The sequence below is a fragment of the Pan paniscus genome, chromosome 13 (assembly GCF_029289425.2).
Source record: "Pan paniscus chromosome 13, NHGRI_mPanPan1-v2.0_pri, whole genome shotgun sequence".
NCBI lineage: Eukaryota > Metazoa > Chordata > Mammalia > Primates > Hominidae > Pan > Pan paniscus.
In genome coordinates this window covers 120,097,769-120,117,086 of record NC_073262.2, presented here as the reverse complement: position 1 = coordinate 120,117,086, position 19,318 = coordinate 120,097,769, and the positions used below count along the sequence as shown (strand labels likewise).

General features: G+C 42.3%; 1 long non-coding RNA gene across 5 annotated transcripts in view; it reads left to right on the top strand.

Annotated features, from left to right (window-relative positions):
- The window catches only part of LOC129397305 (uncharacterized), a 524,961-nt gene that overhangs the window by 304,803 nt on the left and 200,840 nt on the right, over positions 1 to 19,318 (top strand). For all 5 annotated transcript variants that reach the window (XR_008624583.2, XR_008624581.1, XR_008624580.1 and 2 more), the window contains one exon: positions 3,648 to 3,824. This is a non-coding gene — a long non-coding RNA (uncharacterized LOC129397305). The remainder of the gene's footprint in view (positions 1 to 3,647; positions 3,825 to 19,318) is intronic.

Genomic DNA, 19,318 nt, shown 5'->3' with positions numbered 1-19,318 from the left:
GTCAGAGTATGGATGAAAATGTCTGTAGCTTTGGTCATCAGCATGCTAATGAAAAGCAGAGAAAGCAATAAATAAAGGTGGGGATGAGTGATGGCAAAGATAAGAGCCTTTTAACCTCACTTTTTTTCACTATAATTCCCTCCTTAGGAAAATTGATCATGATTACCCCAATCTATTTTCTGATGGATTAAGAACACCTAGGAAACCCACAAACATCTTTTATGCACTACGTGTGCTCAAGCCCACATAGTGTATAAAAAGTTCAGCAAGCAGAGAGAATTCAATGTCGTTACTGATTGTATCAGGATAAATACTAGGTCTCTGATTCCAAAGTAACTGCAGCAAAGTAAACACACCACCACCCTTAAAAAGAGACAGAAGATAGAGGCAAGAAAGCAAGATAGAACACAGATGTATTTGATTACTAATCAAGCCTGTTTCAACAGTGCAAAACATATTAATGGGAAAGAGGGAGGTAGATTGAAGCCCAGGCAGGCCAAGCTAGGCGAAGGATCTACTTTCATGTATAAATGAATAACATGGATCATTGACAGTGAACCCAAGTGCTTTTGATGGCTAGATAGGAAGATAGGGCTGTCTGAGATTGTAATCTTTTCCATCACCACTATTATCACCGAAAGTTTAAGTGCTAGTCTGTACACTTGATGAGTGATGGGCAGAAAGTTCTAATTAGTTATCATACATGGCAGTCATGTGTTGTTTTACGTCTACAGCATGAGTTTTCCCTTTGCGTAACAGCACCTTGAATTTCCTTTGGGGTAACACTCTTCTGGCATTGCATGCAGTTTTGGTGGGCCTCTCAATTGACTGGCAATGTGGCCAAGGGCCGGAGATAAGTAGGGCCAACAAGACCTGCTCTCTGAGGAATTTGAATCTTAAGAGAAGTTACACAAGGGTAAGTCCAGAGATCGTCCTGATGGAGATAGTTGATTTGTGCCTGAATGCTATCCTAGGCCCTCTCATTTTCTGAGGTCTAACAGTTCATTTTTTTTTCTGTGATTCACAGAACTATCCCATAGCTTTAAAATAGATTCTACCTTATATCTAAGCTAGTCAGAGTCACTTCTGTTGCTTACAACCTAAGAAACCTAAAAGATATATCAAGCATCTTCCTTGTGATCTCACCAGCTGAGAGTTGATGGTGAGAAGACAGACTGAGAATCTATAAAATATTATTAGTAAGTGAGTTTGGTGAAGTTACTAGATACAAATTCAATCTATAAAAATCAATTAAATTTGGGGGCAGCAATAGAGTCCTGAAACAGAATCTCAGAGCTGATGATCTGTTGCTGGTATATATAAATCAATATTTCTATATACATATGTAAATAAATATATTTAACAAATAATTGAAAAATAAAATTTAAAAAGCATACCATTTACAGTAATATCAAAAACATATAGTTGGGATAAATCTACCAATGAATCTATATATGTACAAATCTCTACACAGATATCCATAAAACACTGTTGAGATAAAACCAAAAAGACCTAAATAAGTAGATTCTTGTTGTCAGCCATCAAATTTTGGGGCAGCAATAGATTTCTGAAATAGAATCTCAGAGCTGATGGTGGTGCAGTACAAGTCCATCTTTACGTAGATAAGGAGAATGAGGCTAGAAGGAAAAAACATCCTCTTCAAGTTAGCCCAGACAGACAAAAATAGCCCTGTATTAGCACCAGCTTACTGCAGTTTGCTGCCAATCTGGACATCTGTATGCTGGGGCTAGACCCACAATCCTTATCTCTCAGGGCCATTGCTTATACAGTCCTGGCCTCTAGTTTGCTCTGCCACTTTTTAAGGACATTCTAGCAATGGAAGTTCTGTCTTCTTTCTTTCCATCTTTCCTGAATATTCTGGTACCCATGGAAAACCAACGGGCTGGACTCACTATCTATAAGATTCTCTGGCTGGATTAGGCATCTAAATTCATGTTGATTTCTAGGGTTAGTAACCTGCCATACCTCTGACTGTTTGAAAGTGGCAAGTCCTTGCTCGAAGACTCACTCATTACCTTTAGCTCAAGGGACCACGTTCAAACAAGAGACATCTTATCATTATGATTTCCCATTGTCTGGTCACAGATGTTGTATAAACGTCACTTCTTCTATTCCTTCTGGAATAACTAGTCTTTAGTAACCAAACTCAGACTAAGAACTGCAGCATTTTTCCCCACTTCCAGCCTAGATTTTCCCTCTGCTGTTTTTTCCTCTTTTCCATGGGTTATTTTTTCCAACTTAGGAGACAAGGAGAATGTGTATCCCAGGTAAAGTGAGGAGGAAAAGGGGAGGAGCTATGGCACAGACACATCAAAAGAGCCCTTTGTGCTCAGGGCACATTATTCCTGGAATCCGATCAAGTGCCCAAAACCCAACCAAGCTTTTCAGACAGCACAGAAACCAGTCACGCAGGCCTCTTGGGCTCCGCTTTTTTAAAGCTTTATAGGGTACACTGAATTATTTGGTTGGGTCTTTTCAACCGTGTGACATTTTGGTTTTCAATGGCACAAATGGAGTTGATCATTAATTATTTGGACGCTTTAATTAAAAAAAAAACCTCACTGTGGATTTATGAGGGTCTGCTGGGGGGCAAGGACAAGGAGCCCTTTAGTGATTCTCTCATTTGAATGAGAGTGAGGGTTGTGGAGGTCTAGAAAGGGAGGGTATAGAATCATCTTCCAAGAAGGTCTTAAACCCAAGTTAGGGTTTATTTGACGGAGGAGGGGCTTACAATGAAGAAAATGGAAGGGAACACAAGAAAGCAGAATTCTGGGACCTGCCAAATGCACTAGGGGGGAGGGCGTTTAATAAACGCACTAGGGGGAAGGGCATTAGCAGGGAGCCATCAGCCATCAAGAGCTCCTGAATCAATACCTTTCACATCAGAACTAGTAAGTCTTCTGGGTTGAGGTGGGGGAAGGGCTGGTTTCTGGAACATACGATTCACTGAACCACAGAGAGACTCCAGGAGGGGAGTTTGTGAGTGGAATGTTGAATGCCCAGAAGGACAAATGAATGTCTTCCTGTTTCAGAACAGCGAGGTAGCGAAGGTGTAACATCCGCTTCCTTTCTGGGGCATGTTTTGCAGCCTCAGCCTTCTTCTGTAACATGGATGTGTGTCCCTCCTGGGTCACACACACTCTCCACTTCCTGATATCCTGAAAAAGCTGTCACACTTCCAGAGAGTTGCGCTCCTGGGTGCCTCTCCACAAAGGTTAATCTCAATGACAAGTGATCCTGGGTGGGGTTGGGAAGTCTGGGAAAGGAAGTAAGCTCTTCTCCAGAGACAGCAGGAATTCCCATCTATTCAGCCCCTCGAATCCAGGAGTCTGAGAGAAAAGACTCAGCACATTTAAAAAATACTGATGAAAACTGCTTATCCTTAAAATCAAAATGCATAGTAATGCCATATGCCAAAAAGAAACATACTGATTTGTGTTTTTTTGCTGATTTCCCCACTTAGATTTTTTAAAACCCTTACCTTGGAGTGATTCAATATGGAAAAAAAATGCCAAAAAACTTGAATGTTACTGATGTCTTTCCTTCTAAAGTGCACAAAATTATTTTGAGAATTGTTCTTATGGTGCCAGCTGACTAGACCATATTATTTATCTTATTTTGCAAAGGAGAGAAACTGAGTCCGAGGGATGTCAACATGTCAAGTCCATGAAATATTAGTGGGCTGGAATTCTAGCTGCCTGAAAGAAGACATTCCTCACAAAAGACCTCACAATCATATCCGTGGAACTATAGCACTGGGCTCTCCAGATGGTGCTACAGGAAGACCTCCAGAAATTTGACAAGTAAGTTATTTGTTCTTCCTTACAGTCACTTCTCTGCAAAGGTTGGCTTTATGCATCTAATTTAGAGATGAGAAAAATAAAATTTACCCAAATTTTTGTAGCAAATCCATTCGGGGTGTTTTTGGTAGTGTTTGCTTTGTCTAAAGTTAAGGGCTGGAGAGGTCATAACGAATTGAAGATAAATCTGGCTTCAGTTATTTGATGATAAAATAATGGAATTAAACATTAGAAAGCATAATTGATGTACTTACTTGACGTGAGAGCAAAAGCAAGCTTTCATGTCTCTTCCCAGCCTCCGTAGATCAAGATGGGAGGAATGTAGCTGGGAGAAGAGGTTCTGAAGCCTGGGGGAAAGAAATGGCTCAGACTCAACCCCACAGGTGGAGAGGGTAATGGGCCATAGCTCAGGAATTTTTAGGTTCCCCAGGGTATGCTGTCCACCTCCACCTGTTAGGGAAGGCATGGGGACATCAGCAATGGGTTTTGGCAGGTAAAAATACAATGACATGGCCTGGAGAATGTGTTCCTTTATCTCAGTTTTGCCCACAGAGAGAAGCAAGGGCTTCACTTTGGCCTGGGATCTACAGGGCACATTGCTGGCTCCCATTGACAGGAGTTGAGCACTGCCCAGGCCCAAGGCACCCACCAGTTTTCATTCCAAAGTATAGGATAACAGCTAGTCACACACTTATATTTGCACCTAAATTCAAGATACTACCTTATGACAAAGTTTAATCATCTTGCTTATAACTCAGGGCTTAGAGGATATAACAAATTTCAGAGTGTTTAGTGATGAAAGAGAAGATATACTACATAAGAGGCATTTGTTTGGGACCAAACCCTGAAGCAGAGCCACTGTGTCTGAAGTCCCTTTACCTAGAGCCCTCTTTCCCCTCATCTTTACCTGATAGATTCATGTTCTTCATTCCCTTCTCAGTTCAGGGTCAGACTTCCCCAGAGATGCTTTTCTGTACCCCTTGGGCTAAATTAGGTCTTTGTGTAAGGTCTATTAAAGTGTCCTCTGTTTTTTCTTCATAGTACTCATCACATGAAAAAATAGTTACATACCATGATAAGCTATTTAATCCTTCTTTCTTCCAGTGGATGTTAAAGTCCTTGAAGATAAGGACCATGTCTGTGGTGCTCACAATAGATGTCTAGCACCAAGCAATATTTATTGAATGAATGAATGCCCTTGTCAGGAAACCCATTCTAGACTGGGGTTCTGCCATTATATGCCAGGATGGTCTTGGCCTTTCTGAGGCTCAGTTTTCTCATCTGTTAAATAACACTGTTTGAATGCAGGATCTCTGAGGCCCCTTCTGACGATGCCACTCTACAATCCATTGTAACCCACTTGTGGTTCTGTTTTTCTTTGGCAGTTCCCTTGGCTCTTCAATTCAACCTCCCAAATAATTTCAGCTCTTCAATGCATTAATGATAAGGAGATCTTTTACTGTTGATTCTATAGTTCTCTCGGGGGAAGCTACAGCTCACAGCTCTTAACACTTCACTCCCCGAATTCCTATTAGACATTTTTTTTTCCCTTGTTTTCCTTTTTGGCTCTAGGCAGCTTCCTCTTTCTTCTGGGCCTCTCATTACTCTCTGAAGCCTCAAAAACTTTTGTAATTTATTTAGAGCAGCTCAGCACTGTGCCCAAAACCCTTCTCTGTTCAGCTGCCTCAGGGTATACAGTTGTCCTTGCTCAGATATCCCATGAGCCAGCTGCAGCAGCTCAAGTTTATTGTGTGTCTCTTTCCAAATCCATATTCAGTGACATTATGCTGGTAGCTTGAAATCAGCCATGATGGGAGTAGTTGCACCATGGAAATTGGCAAATGCTATGCATCAAAGTTTTTCTTTCTTGGAGAACTAATTGTTAAATATCAGTTACCAGTACACCACTGTCCAAGCTCTTCCTTGTTTAGGAAGTTGGTTGAACCAAAAGATTCTTTAACATCAAACATTGTTAACAAGAGTAGCAGAAACTAAGAAAGGTGCATATAAAATGGTAGCTATATTGTTTAAGTTTCAGGCAGGAAAACAGAATCTATGCCAGGCAGTTCAAGAGATGAACCTTAATATGAGAAACTTGCTCCAAAGGTGTTGACAGAGCAAAATGGGCAAATGGGTGAGGCAAGCCTTAGACTATCAGGAAGATATTTCTAGCTAGGGCTAAAGTGACTGAGACAGTAAGTGATGTTAGCAGAGTTTAGGAACTGGGACTGCAAAGGGAGAGGCTTCCTGGTGGAAGTGGAACCCCAGAAGAGACCAGACCACTGCTGCAATGTCTCTAATAAGCAGATGAAACAGGGGAAATACCTTGGCTTTTTCCTTCCTCTAATGTTCTTCTGAGGCCTCCCATTGGCCAAACTTAATCAGGAGCCAGATGGAACAGGAGCTTGGGAAATGTACCAGGAGGAGGCCAGCCCCTGTGATGCAGAACAGGGCAGAGCAAGGCTTGGCGATGAATCTGACGACAAACAGATAAGTCACCATTTTAATAACTAATATTATTCCTGGAGGGACACTCAATACCTTTCAGGTTACCACCAGTTACGCTGATTTCCTAGAGCCCCAGAGTCGAGCCTTACTCTATGAACCCAAATAATTCCCTGAGCCTGGCTCCCAAGTCCATTCTACAGGGAAGAGGATTAAGTTCTAAAAACTTAAAATGCTGACAATTTTGCTATAGCTTCATGAAATTGATCCCAAGAACCAGGAACTATCATGATTTATAGAAAGATAGATGTTCTATTAGCTTTTGTTCATGGGGAATCTCAGATTTGTTGAATGATCTGATGTTCAGATTAGAAGCAGCCACGAGCCCCTGAAGAAGCAGGCCGAATGCAGCAGGGGAGGTCTGTGCTCCAGTCCTGGATTTGTCGTTTCCTTTCTGCATGTGCTGGAGCAAACCGCTTATTGTCTGTCAGCCTCAGTTTCCTCATCTGCATGCACTGATGACCATAATCCTGGCAATGACACAACTTTGCTGTGAGGCTCTCATGAGAGCAGGCAAGTGAAAACATTTTGTAAGTTGGAAAGTGTTACAACTGTGCAAGGGAATATTGTTTAAATGACATTTCTCAGCAGGGTTCAGCTGCCTCCCACAGAGTGAAGGTCAGCTTACTAATGCCACCCTCATAGCAGAAATGGTCCCAACTCGCATCTTTTATTTTTCCTTTTACTAAATTGGGAACAAAACCCTCATTGCTTATCAGTGAAAATTGCTAGAAGGTTCATCTAACTTAGAAATGCCTACAAAAATTTCACTCAATTTGCTTTACATTGTCTCCAGTGTGGAGGAAGAAGCCATCAGGGTTTCTCTAGGAGGAAGTATACAATGCAGGCCTGTAGGTTTGAGCCTCCAAGGGCTCCAGGGGCTGTAGGATCCTCCAAAGGGCGGTGGGAAAAAGGTTCCTCAGGTTTTGAGGGTGTGTTCTGCAGCCCTGCTGAGGAACATTTGTGTATCCTGTGTGTGCTGGTGCATTTATTAGAGGATGTGGTAGTGATGGCATTGGGCAGGTAGGTTTCCGGTGCCAACAAGCTGCTTGCTTTTCAGAAAAAGTGGAGTTTTCCTTGGCTCCACTGCCAGCTGTTTTATCTGTTTTCATTTTAAAGACGAGTTTCCAAAGTACCATTTCCTGAAATTATCTTGGCTGCAGCCAGGTATGTGACTCGCAGTTGCAAGCCCAGGGAGAAGGTGAGCTGCCAGGGAGAAGTTTACAGTAGGGTGGGTCGTTCGGAGGATTGCCAATTGAGGTCTTGCCAGGAAGCAAAGAGAGAGCCAGAAACAAGGACCCTCCATGGGAAACTTTCTCCCTCCAGCTCCATTGGGAAATTCACATCTTAGAATTTTAGTTTGAATCATTAGTCTGTGTTCTTGTCAATTGAAGAGGGAATATTGAGCTTCAAGTTTAACAGAGTGACATTAGTTGAAGAGTTTTTACATCAAGGCTTTTTGTTAACTCTCTTTACAATATGTCCCTGTGTTTAGGGGGCTCACTATGTCTTATCTTGACCCTTTCTTAGTGCACTTATGGCTACTTGGGTAAATATTTTTCCTTCCCCATCAGATTTTCAGTCCTGAGCTCATGTCACATTTATCTATAAACTCTCCAGTGCCTAATACACATGCAGTGGTTATTAAATGTTGTTTGCATAAATGATCAGATGATGAAAACTTAGAGCCATTAACAAGGTTCTGATTAGAGATTCCTTCTTTCCACATGTATTTATTGAGCATCTCATATATGCCAAGCCCTGTTACAGGTGTTGAGAAGATATTGAGAACAAATTATACATAAATAATAGGAATGACCCTAGCGATAACTTCTTTTTTCCACTCTTTATATTCCTGGCTGTTGAGAACTTCTGATCATGCTTAGGTTCTCTGGTCCTATAATTCCCACATTTGTGGCCACTTTTCCATGTGCAAAGCCTGCCCTAGGTGTTGAGACTTACCTTGTTGGACTTCCACAGGAGCTGAATAGCTGCAGGCTAGTTAGTAAACTAGGTATCCCTGTCAGCTCTTCTATCCGACAACAGGATTTTAATCAATTCCCTAGTTATTTCTTTCCCACTGTGTGGTCTCAGAAGACTGAATTAGACTCTGTGGGTGCATGTTACAGACAGGTAAGTTTTTTCCTCAACTCAAGGAAAAACTTCCTAATAGAGCTGCCTGGCAATGAAGCAGACTCAAAAAGTAGTGAGCTCCCTGCTCCTGGAAGTTCTCAAGGAGAGACTGGACAGGGAACTTGATGGGCTGTAGAGGTGGCTTCTACTCTGAGTAGCAGAGAGAACAGTGTACTGCCATGACCCCTTAGAATTTGAGGTCAACCATGGTTCAAGCATTTCGATCTCCGATGTGGCCCTGCTCATTAGGCACCAGGTTAGCTGCTCATGCCATCACCCTCAAAATGTCAGAGGACCTCCCCTGCTCTTTTCTGACTCCTATCTGCCAGGTCTGCAATTGCCTATTTCAGTATAACCTAATGGATGCCCAGGAGGCTCAACCTCCCCTAACAATAGATCAATGGTGGCAGCTCCTGGAGGCTGCATTGAGAGGCAATTTGAGACTGCATGGGAAGCTATGGTCATTTAGCCATGTCTTCCAGGCTAGCAGCCTTTGCATATGGACTCACTATCCCTGATCATCTCAAGTCTTTTTCTCCCTGCGTATCCTAAACAGCAACCTTTTTGCTTTAATCCTTCCTCTTGCCGAGATTCCCAAAAGCCTTTGTTTCCTTTCACTCTCTCCTAATGGTTCTGAAATATGGCTCCCCCTTCTTCTACGAGACAGACTTTTCTAGGACCATGTTATTCATAAAAATGGCACATTGAGACTTGAGTGGCCAGTAAAGGTCTTTGGAAAGTCTGTTATTTCCTTTCCTCTTTCTTTTTTCTATCAACTGTACTGATGCTGAAGTCCCACAGGGTCTTACTAAAATGGAAATACTATCCCACCCCCAACCTGGAGACAGTAACACAAATAACAGCCAGACTCTAATTGTTTAGTATGGAATATCTATTCTACTCCTTTTCCACTGACAGTATGGGGCCCTGGGTATAGAAGCCAAGAAGAAAAAGGAGGGAGCCAGGGTTTTACCACAAGGCAGAGAAGGGAGTTGTGTGTGTATGTGGGGAGGTGGAGGTGAAGGGGAGGCAGAGTCCCACAGACCGGTAGACTATTTCAGTTCAAAAGAGCCTTGGAGGTCTAGTCTGGCTGTCTCATACATAGGGGGAAACCATGGCCACAAGAGGGGAACAGACTTAACCAAAGCCACAGTGAGAAAAGCACACATCTTGTCTTTGCTCAGTTTGCCTTTAGGAGTCCCTAAATGTTTCTGTATAAGAGTCTTTCCCAAGGTGGAGATAGGTTTCCTCAAGTTGGAAAATTAGGATAGATGATGGCTGCCACAGTTTTGCAGAAAGGAAGACAGCATTACAGAACTATACCTCAACCACTGAAGCCAAGTCAAAGTTAATCAGTGCCCCTTCTCTGGTTTGTATATTTTGAAAAAAATACATAGTAATTTTCTTGTTCATAGGAAGCATAGGACAACACAAAATGATGCTTGAATTTCTATCTCTGGATGGCATATCTTATGTTACACATCTTCTGTGGCCCTTATCTTCAACATTTTGGCTTATAGAAATCCTAGCACAAGGTTGATACTCCCCAAATGTTTGCAAAGTAGGATGAAAATCCACCCTTTCTTTTGTGGGGCGTGAGGTGGTAGGGAGTGAGGGAGAGAGAGAGAGCCAGGAGGCATTGCCTATTATTTTATGGATTCCATGCATGTCTTAGAAGAGGACTTTGCAGACAAATGACAAAGGTTGGGACCATTTACTCCCCTTTCCAAGGGTTTAGTGGAACAGTAGCTAGGTGTCTTTCTCTGGGCTAAATTTGTCCTGTATAACCATATTACTGCTGAGAAGCAGAGAGGCTCAAAATGGTCTTATAATTCCTTTCTCCTTTGGGGGAGATTGTCAATGTATTTTTTTCAACACTTTCAGAATCCCAATTATTTATAGTAACTAGAGATGGCAGAACCTGGCTGAAGTGGGAAGGCTGAATTTTATTTAACCTCTAATTTAGTTCTCCTCTGAAGTTTGTCCAAGTTCCTGAGACGCCTTTTCTCTGTAAGTCAAGCCATTGTTTGTCAAGGGAAATATAAATTAAGAGTTCTGTTCTCTGAATTAAATGGAAACTAGGGCTAGGGAAGCAGATTCTTGCTATGCTCCTCAGATCTCTAATATAACATAGGAACTGAAGTCATTGTGGGTCTTAGATGTGATGGATTCTAGAGGAATCCAAAACTCAAAGAATGTGGGAGTTATGCGAAGCCAGAAACCCAGCCTAAGTTTGACTCATCAGAGCTCTTAATAATCAGGTTGGAAATTCCACAGCATTATTGAAAGGGGCAAGTTCCTTTCTTTTTAGGCAGAATGGATTCTGAAACCATCCATATTCTCTAATTGGACTCCCAAATGGACAAGCCACAGGCCATGCCTAGACCAGCAACAGTGATGCCATGGTCATCCCCATGTTTATTGGAGAAGGGGAGCTAAACTTCTAGCACTACATGAGTTGTTCAATTATGGATCTCTGGATTGTGTGATTTGGAAGACACACAACTAAGGAATAACTCTGGCCAAAACTGAGTTTGTAAAACTGGTGTAGAGCCAATGAGAAGTAACACAATCTTCACTTCTCTTTGCAGGGCTAGAAATGACACTTGCAGGCTTTAAGCCTATACTGTGAAAGACAAAGAAAATTGGAAAGAGTGTTCTTTAATGGACACTCACAAGGTACTAAATTCCATTTTTATCACCTCTGCAATCTGATGACCTAGCCATTGAACCAGTATTTCCCACGAATCTTCATAATAGTTACCTTCATGTACCTCACAAAACATTAAGGACAGATGATGAGCAAAGCTAATACAAAGTATTAACAACCTAAAAGCTAAAGCCCTATTTACTTAAATTATGAAAGCTGCCATAGTAAATAGACATTTAATTCAAGTAAGCCCCCTTGGGACAGTGTTTTTTTTTTGTTTTTTTTTTTGTTTTTTTACCACTATTATAGAAAACACACCAGGCCAGGTGTGGTGGCTCACACCTATAATCCTAGCACTTTGGGAGGCCAAGGCAGGAGGATCACCTTATGTCAGGAGTTCAAGACCAGCCTGGCCAACATCGTGAAACCCCGTCTCTACTAAAAATACAAAAATTAGCTGGGCATGCTGGTGGGCTCCTGTAATCCCTGCTACTCAGGAGGCTGAGGTAGGAGAATCACTTTAACCCAGGAGGTGAAGGGTGCAGTGAGCCGAGATTGAACCACTGCACTCTACCCTGGGCGACAGAGTGAGACTCCATCTCAAACGAAAACAAGAACAAGAACACTCACACACACCAGTGGGTAAAATGTTGATTCTGTGACTCTACTTCCAAATCCACTGGATCAGAGATTCTAGGGTTGGGTCTCAGAAATTTGCATTTTAAACAAAGTATTATAATAGATTGAATAGATGATATACTGTGCACATATATGTACTATGACTTTTTAAACACAGTAGATATTCTGATTAAAAAATATGAGTCATATTTCAGGGGGTGCTGAATTCATATAGCTTTGGGTTCTGATGTATTCTATTAATCAATAGATATTAATCATAAGACAGTGGTTTATAAAATTTCTTGGTTTTTAAAAATAATACGCGCACAGAAAAAGTTGGTAGCCATGCTTTAGAACAAATACGTGCTGAAGGTGCAAATTACTGGTAGCATCTTCATGAGATTGTGGATGGATTCAGCTTGACAGACACTTAGTGGAGGCCTCCCATATGCTGATTACTAAGCTCAGAATTATTCAGCTATTGATAGGGGCTGGGCTCCAACACAGGTCTGAAGACCCCCACGTTTAACTTCTTCCTATCTACAATTATCCTCTGGAAGAAATGACAGCAGAAATGTTCTGACTTTTTGAGGAGGAGGGATGCCAGGAAAGTGAGTAGGGAAAGGACTCCAGAAGTAGGACGACTGAGCTGGAGACATTGAGATTTAAGGTGCCCAAATATTTTATAAAGGCTTGCTCTCCTTATGGATATAAAATACATTTTACCTGGCTGCAGCCCTCACCTCATGGTTTGACCTGTTGTTCTGCATGTTATGGTAAGAGTTCTGGGTTGTGCTGTAATGAATAGGATGGGAGAAAGCCTCGGCTGGCAGGAGTGGTTAGCTTGACTGATCTGAGGCTTGGAGAGTTATGACTTAAGGATGAGGTGGAAATTGGCACCTCATTGCTTTGTGAGGCTACTCTGACTTGTGCCTTTCCCCTTCTGGGTGCCAAGTTGTGAGATTAGCTCTATTTCTTTGGGGTGGGACTTGCTCTTTAGAAAACTAGTGATTCCTTAGTGTCACAGCACATCATGCCCTCCTCCCTTTGCTGTTGATATTGACCACCCAGCCTGTACATACTACCTTCAACTACTTGCGCAATGATTTGGCCTGATCTCTGGAACAGAGGACTGGAAAGTCCTTGTGGGCTGTCCTTCTATGGTTACTTCAGGGTAAGTGTCTTCAGTCCTGTCCTCCAGGGCTTGCATGAGAAAATCAGAGCCCTTTCAACTCTATTTCAACTCCAGTTTATTGAACACATAGATTAAGCAGAAGCAATTTCAGGGAAGTAAACCATATACGCTGCTTAGATTAATTATCTAATAGCTTTCTAAGAACTAAAAATGACAATGTTCCACAGTCACTATTTCAATGCTGGGAGTATCAAAAGCTCCTCACCCTACTTTTGTGTATTTATAAACATAGAAGAAGAGTTTAAAGATATAAACTGACTTTCTCCCCTCCAATACTTTACTACATCTACTCCCTAGCCCCTGTATGTGCCTGAGTACACACGCGTGTAGCTGCATGGGCACATATACACACACACTTTTCAATTCAGTGTTATGTTCTCAGGGCAAAGAAGGGCTAAGATAGTGCTAGAGAATAGAAATAAAAGGCTATTTGTAGCTTTTGTCTTTAAAGCCCACAACCTCAGGGAGATGGGGAGAACTCAAAACACAGAAAAAAAAATGCCTGGAAAGATCCATCCTAGAAAATGTTCCCACAGGCAGAAGTGGGGAAGATAATGAAAGGGAAAGTGGTAAGATCATACTTTTCGTAGGTCATGTAAAGAGAGGCCCTGCTTCTTATACAGAATCCCAGGCAGGAAATATCTGTGCAGTGAGTCTCAGCATATGGTCCCTTACTGAGATTTCCATGCCTTTGCAGGGCACAGAACAACATAATGGAACCTGTATCTGCAAATGCAGTAAGAAAAGCCCTTGGGCCTAAACAGGCAGGTGACAGGAGCAAAGGACAATTCAGCAGCAATCTGCTTGGATTGATAGCCACTGAGAACCAGATGCTTGAAGAATGTCTCTGTGGGCACTCAGGTGAACAGGTGGCCTGAGAGCCCACAGGCTTTTGTCCTCTGTGAGCACCCAGACTTAGCCTCTGCCTTTGGAAGGTGATGGGTTCTTGAAAGTATTGAGCTTAAGTACATCAGAATAGCATCTTAAACTATAAAGTTAGTTATTAACACTTCCCCCTGACCTCAGAGAGGTATATTTTCTGTGCACCCTGGTGGTGGTCTGCAGACTGGCACATACTGTATAGGAAAGTCTACTGAGACTTGGAGAGCTTGTGTCTGCTCATTCACCCCATGCATTTGTACTAGACACCAGTGATAGTGAAAAAAAAAAAAAGCACCTTCTAGACATACAGGGGGCTCATTAGTCACTTGGGGGCCTTAAGTCCCTCACTACTGCAGCCAGCTTTAGAGGTAGGGCCAAGGGATATGTTAATGCTCTCTGAGCCACAATATTTTCTCTTGAATCTTCATGATTTGGGAAAATGTGAGTTAGGACGGATGATAAAGACAGAGAGAAATATAACATTTGGATACTTCTAGGTGCTCTCATTCTGAAGTCAAATACTCAGACCCACAAATCAGCATTTATTTGAATTCTTTTGTCTTTAATTTGATTCCTCAGATATATTCCCTTTAAAAGGCAATTTCAAAAGTGGAGAGGGGTGATTAATTTATGCTTTTATAGGGTGGACATCCTCTTCATACGTCTAGAAAATCTTTTGCAGATTTCAAACATTTCTTAACCTTTTCTGACATTTAAAAGCAAACAGAAACTCTGCCAGATAAAAGTGAGCTGAAAACAACGGTCAAGTTGATGTCCAACTGGAAGGAGCCTGATTCTTCCAAATTCCTTCCCTTTTACACACTCTACATTATGAAATGGTACCACAGAATGCTGATGGCTCTCCCTTAAAACACACACACACACACACACACACACGCAAAAATCACTGAATTATCATGGCTAAAATGAGCCCAGGACAAACCGTCAACAGAACACGGTCCAGATAATATTTTATCCCTTTCTCTGTCATTAAGGTTTTAAGGGTGGGATTCAAAACTGGAAGGATTAGAGCAGGCTGTTGGGAAATTTACAGCTGAACACAGACTCTCACTCTCATTCACTCTTTCTTTCTTTCTTTCTCTCTCCTCCTTCCTCTTCTCTTTAACAAGTTAGCAGCATGTGGCTTGCCCTTGTTCCAGCAGCGATTATTAAAATAAAAAACACCTTTGGCCATAAACACAAGTGAAAATTGAAACACGCTCATGAAAGTTTATTATTTTCACTTCACTAACTTCACCCTACATGGAGAACTTTATTTGCCTCAGGAGGTCCTTAGGTCAGGTAATGAAAAAGCGCAGGGGTGAGGCAATCCCAAATGATCGGGGTTGGGAGGCAGCTGGGGGGTGTTGTGCATCTTGGCCTTGGGCCTGCAGAACCACTCAAGTGTGTAGGCTTACCCGTACTGGAAGCCCACTTCCTCCCTCTCTCTTCTTGGGGCTGCACTGCCTCGGGGGTCATGTTCAGGGAGCTGGACGTTGAGTTGGTTTTAAGCCAATCTGCCCTTCTGCTGGCTTGCTGGCCCAACATTCAAGTCATATGGCTGATTCTGCAGACTTCCTGGAGCTTTGCTTTGACTTAAGGCATTTTTAGCCCCTAACTGGATTTTCTCCCAAACTCAAAAGGAATAAAGGGAAGAATGGAAGGGCAGATATCAGAGGACAATGAAGAGACACGGTGGGGAAAGAAGGCCTACATTCAAAGAGAGGTGGCCCAATTGAATCATTTACTTCTGAGAAGAGAGGATTAACTGTTACCTGGTAATAGTCTTTAGTCCTAGAGATGAGAGAAGATTTTAAACAGAGGAGGTGGATCTTTGTTTATATGAGAAAAATAAAAACACTTTTATCTCATTTAAATGACAGTTATTTCAGTTGTTTTTGTCACTTGCAGCTAAACCTGGTCCCAAATAGACAGTCATTCATTCCAGGGTGTAGGCTGTCTCTCTCAGAGATGGAACACAAGGTTTGGAGATAAGCCTTCCAGGACCGATGTGATAATTCTGCCCTACAACATTCTTGCAAACTAAGTCTCCATGGAGCTCATCGCTCTACCATCTCTGGAATGTGGCCCTTATCATCATGGCCCAAGATGGTGCCATCTATATTTAAGGCAGCAGGTGGAGAAAGGGACGATAAAGAAGAGGCCAAGAGAGCATGCCATCTGTCTCCTAAGGGAGATTACATGGAGCTGCCATATGACACACGCATTTATATCCCATAGGCAAGAAGTCAGTTCCTTGGCCACACTTATTGCAAAGAAGGCTGGAAAATCCTATCTTTTTTATGAGTAGCAATATGCTCAGCTAAAAAGTGTATTATTAGGGAAGAAAAAGAGAAATGATTTGGAAGAAATTGAGCAGACTCTGCCACAGCAATTCCTAGGAGCCTGGCCCTGACCTATCTTACTGGCCTGTGTTGGTATAGTCAGTGTGTTCCTTCTGTTGTTCCATGAATCCATGTCACTATAGGAAGTCTGTGCTCACCAGTTCCTCATTCTTCTTTCATCTCTGTGACTTTCTGTCAGTGTCTCTCCTCCATGATTTCACATGTATTCTTGTTCTTTGTCCCATCAAAGTCAGCCCCGAGTCAAGTTATACAAACCTGTAGACTTCATACCCTAGACTCAGAACTTAGAACTAACTAATATGGAAAGAAAGAGTTTGCGTGTATTAACACCTTCGATAGCTTTATCGCATTTTTTTTTAAGGATCTGGACACAACAGTGTGTAGCATTTTACATGGCTTATTTTGCACTCACCAATGTGACATAAACTCAACCAGCTTCCTAAAGCCTTCCTGGAAATAGAGCGGGATGAGAATCTCCTTTGGATTCTGTTGGGCTCAGGGACTGCTGGTTGTTTTTTTTGGTTTTTTCCCCCCCATGGGGTGCTGCATGGTTCAGCCCCTCATCCTGGTGGGATGATTCATATCACATCAAATCTCCCTTCTGCTTGCTCACTTTCTCCCAGCCGCCTCTCTCCTGCTTCATGCATGATGTTTCTGGTTGACTCCCTTTCTAGCATAATTAAATCCAGTAGGCCTTCCAGTTGACCTCATGAGTGTGAGTTAAGCCCATTTATGAAATATGAAATGATCCCAAATGTTCATGATACAGCTTTCCCAGGGGGCTGCGGAGGTGGATCATACACTGAGAGCTTCCTGCTGGAGACGCTGCAGGCAAGGCAGATAGGGCCTCCCTGGAGTTAAGCAGCACCTTCCATGGATTCAGCTCTGGTGTCCAGTGGTAATGATGATCCTCAGTACTCCCTAAGATTCTTTTATTATCTTTCTGCCCCACTTCTCTTCCCAGTCAAGGATACTTGCTCTTATTTTTCAGCAAGCAAGGAAAACCAAGATAATGTTATGTCATAATGGGTTAATGCTTTGTACTGACTTTTCATTGTTATTGGAAGCATGGACCAGAGGTGAATTAACCTATTCATATGTGTTCAAAGACATTGCTTGCATGATCATGGAGCTGGGTTTCTTCTATTCAACATTCAGGGTTTCTTTGGTCACAAGAGGAGAATGGAAGAGAGTATGAATGACTCAAGGAAAATTAGCTGCACTGAGGAAATAGAGGCCAAAGAGCTTGCAGCACTTACAGAGTAGTTAGTGCATAGAGACAGCCACGGAGCATGTCAGAGACAAGCCCTGGTGTTAGTAGATAACACCCATTACCCTACTCTTCATACTTCTGTAGAGGAGAAGGGACTTCTGCTTCATCCCCCAGGAGAGAATACAATTAGAGAAAGACTTCTGACTCCTCCCGCCTACTCCCCCCATATGCCCCCAGCTCCTGACCCCTGCCCAGCCCCACCAAGCAAGGAGGAAGAAGAACTCATCTGATTGCTGAGCTTGTGTCCAAGGTCACTGCTTTGGTGGCCTTTCTCTTATAGTAACTAGCTTGGAATTTTCTCTTCCTTCTCTACTTATTCCAAGATGGGTCCTCATATCTCGATTATGGGTGTGAGGGAGGCCAGGAAGATGGTAGAAAGGAGGTTCCCTATACATCTTTCTGAACCAAAGAAGGCTCAAATCATGTCCTCCAACACAGTAAAGCAGAATCCATGTATTTGGGGGCAAAGAAATAAAGCTAATGCTGACTTTGATTCTTATTTGGATCCTGCTTTCAATTTTGCAGGAACCTGGGGTGGGTTTGGGGGAAAATAAAGCATGACATTAGTTGGCTCTATGCCTGGCTCTGCCTGTTATGCTCACTCCTAAAAAGCCCTTTTAGCACTTACCTTAATAAGCCACAGTCCTTGCCTATATCTCTAGTCATCTTTGGGGTTCCTGCTGAGTGTTTCTCCTTCATTCCAGGATCATTCTGCCATATTCTGTTGTATCTACAAGCAGGTGGGCGGGGGAGGCGGGGGAAGTAAGGAGAAAAGTTAAGGTCAAGAGAGGTAACTGACAATGAGAACATCATGTGTGACAAAAAGAAAAAGTACCAAAATGCACAGAGATGTGTTTAGAGGAAGTGGCTCACTTCTGTCTTCTGCCTGTCCTGGGCTTGAATCCCAGTCCCACCTTCTGCTAGCTATGTGATCTTGCATGACTTCCTTGACTTCTCTGTGCCTCAATTCAATTATAGAGCCTATCCCCTAGAATTGTTTTGAAGATTAAATAAGTTATTATATAATGGCAAGCACATAGTAGGCATTAGGTGAGCATTAGCTTACCACTGCTGCCACTGCCACCACCACCACCATCATCATTATCATCATCATCATCAATTATCATGACCATGGAATTTCTAGATGTAGGCTCAGGAATGACTGAGGTGGTAGACAGAATTTAGGCCTCTGTCATGCTTTGAAGGAGATTCAGGTATAGTAAAAAAAATTCTGGACTGAGAAGTGACATACTTGAGTTCTAGTCCAGCTGTGTGTGGCCTTTGGCAGTACTTCCATATCCAAGTCTTAGTTTACATAGTTACAAAATAAGGAGTTTGAGGAGTTTGGTTTTTAGCGGCTTCCAAATGTCTGGAGACCAGAGCTGGGATGGCCACATAAACATACCTGGGAGCTTGTTATAAATGTAGATTTCCTGCCCTCCTCACCCCCACCCTCCCAGCCCAAGAAATCTTGATTAGGTGTGTCTGGGGTGGTTTGGGAGCCTGTGTTTTTATCAAGTTCATGCTTTTCTCTTCATGTGCTTACATCTGGGATACAACTACAGCCCGTGCATCACTGCCTCAGGTCATCTTTGAGGTCTTAGTTCTAAAATGCTCTTGTTGTGTTCAATTGTGACAACTGAATGTTATGTTCAGTTGTCACAACTGAATGTTGTGTTCAGTTGTGACAACTGAATGTTGTGTTCAGTTGTGACAACTGAATGTTGTGTTCAGTTGTGAGAATTGAATGTTGTGTTCAGTTGTGAGAATTGAACACAACAAGAGCATTTTAGAACTAGGCATAGAAGGAGGAAACAATTTTAAAAATAAGTAAAGGAGTAGAAGTGAGTTGCCAGGAATTTAGTGAAGAATTAT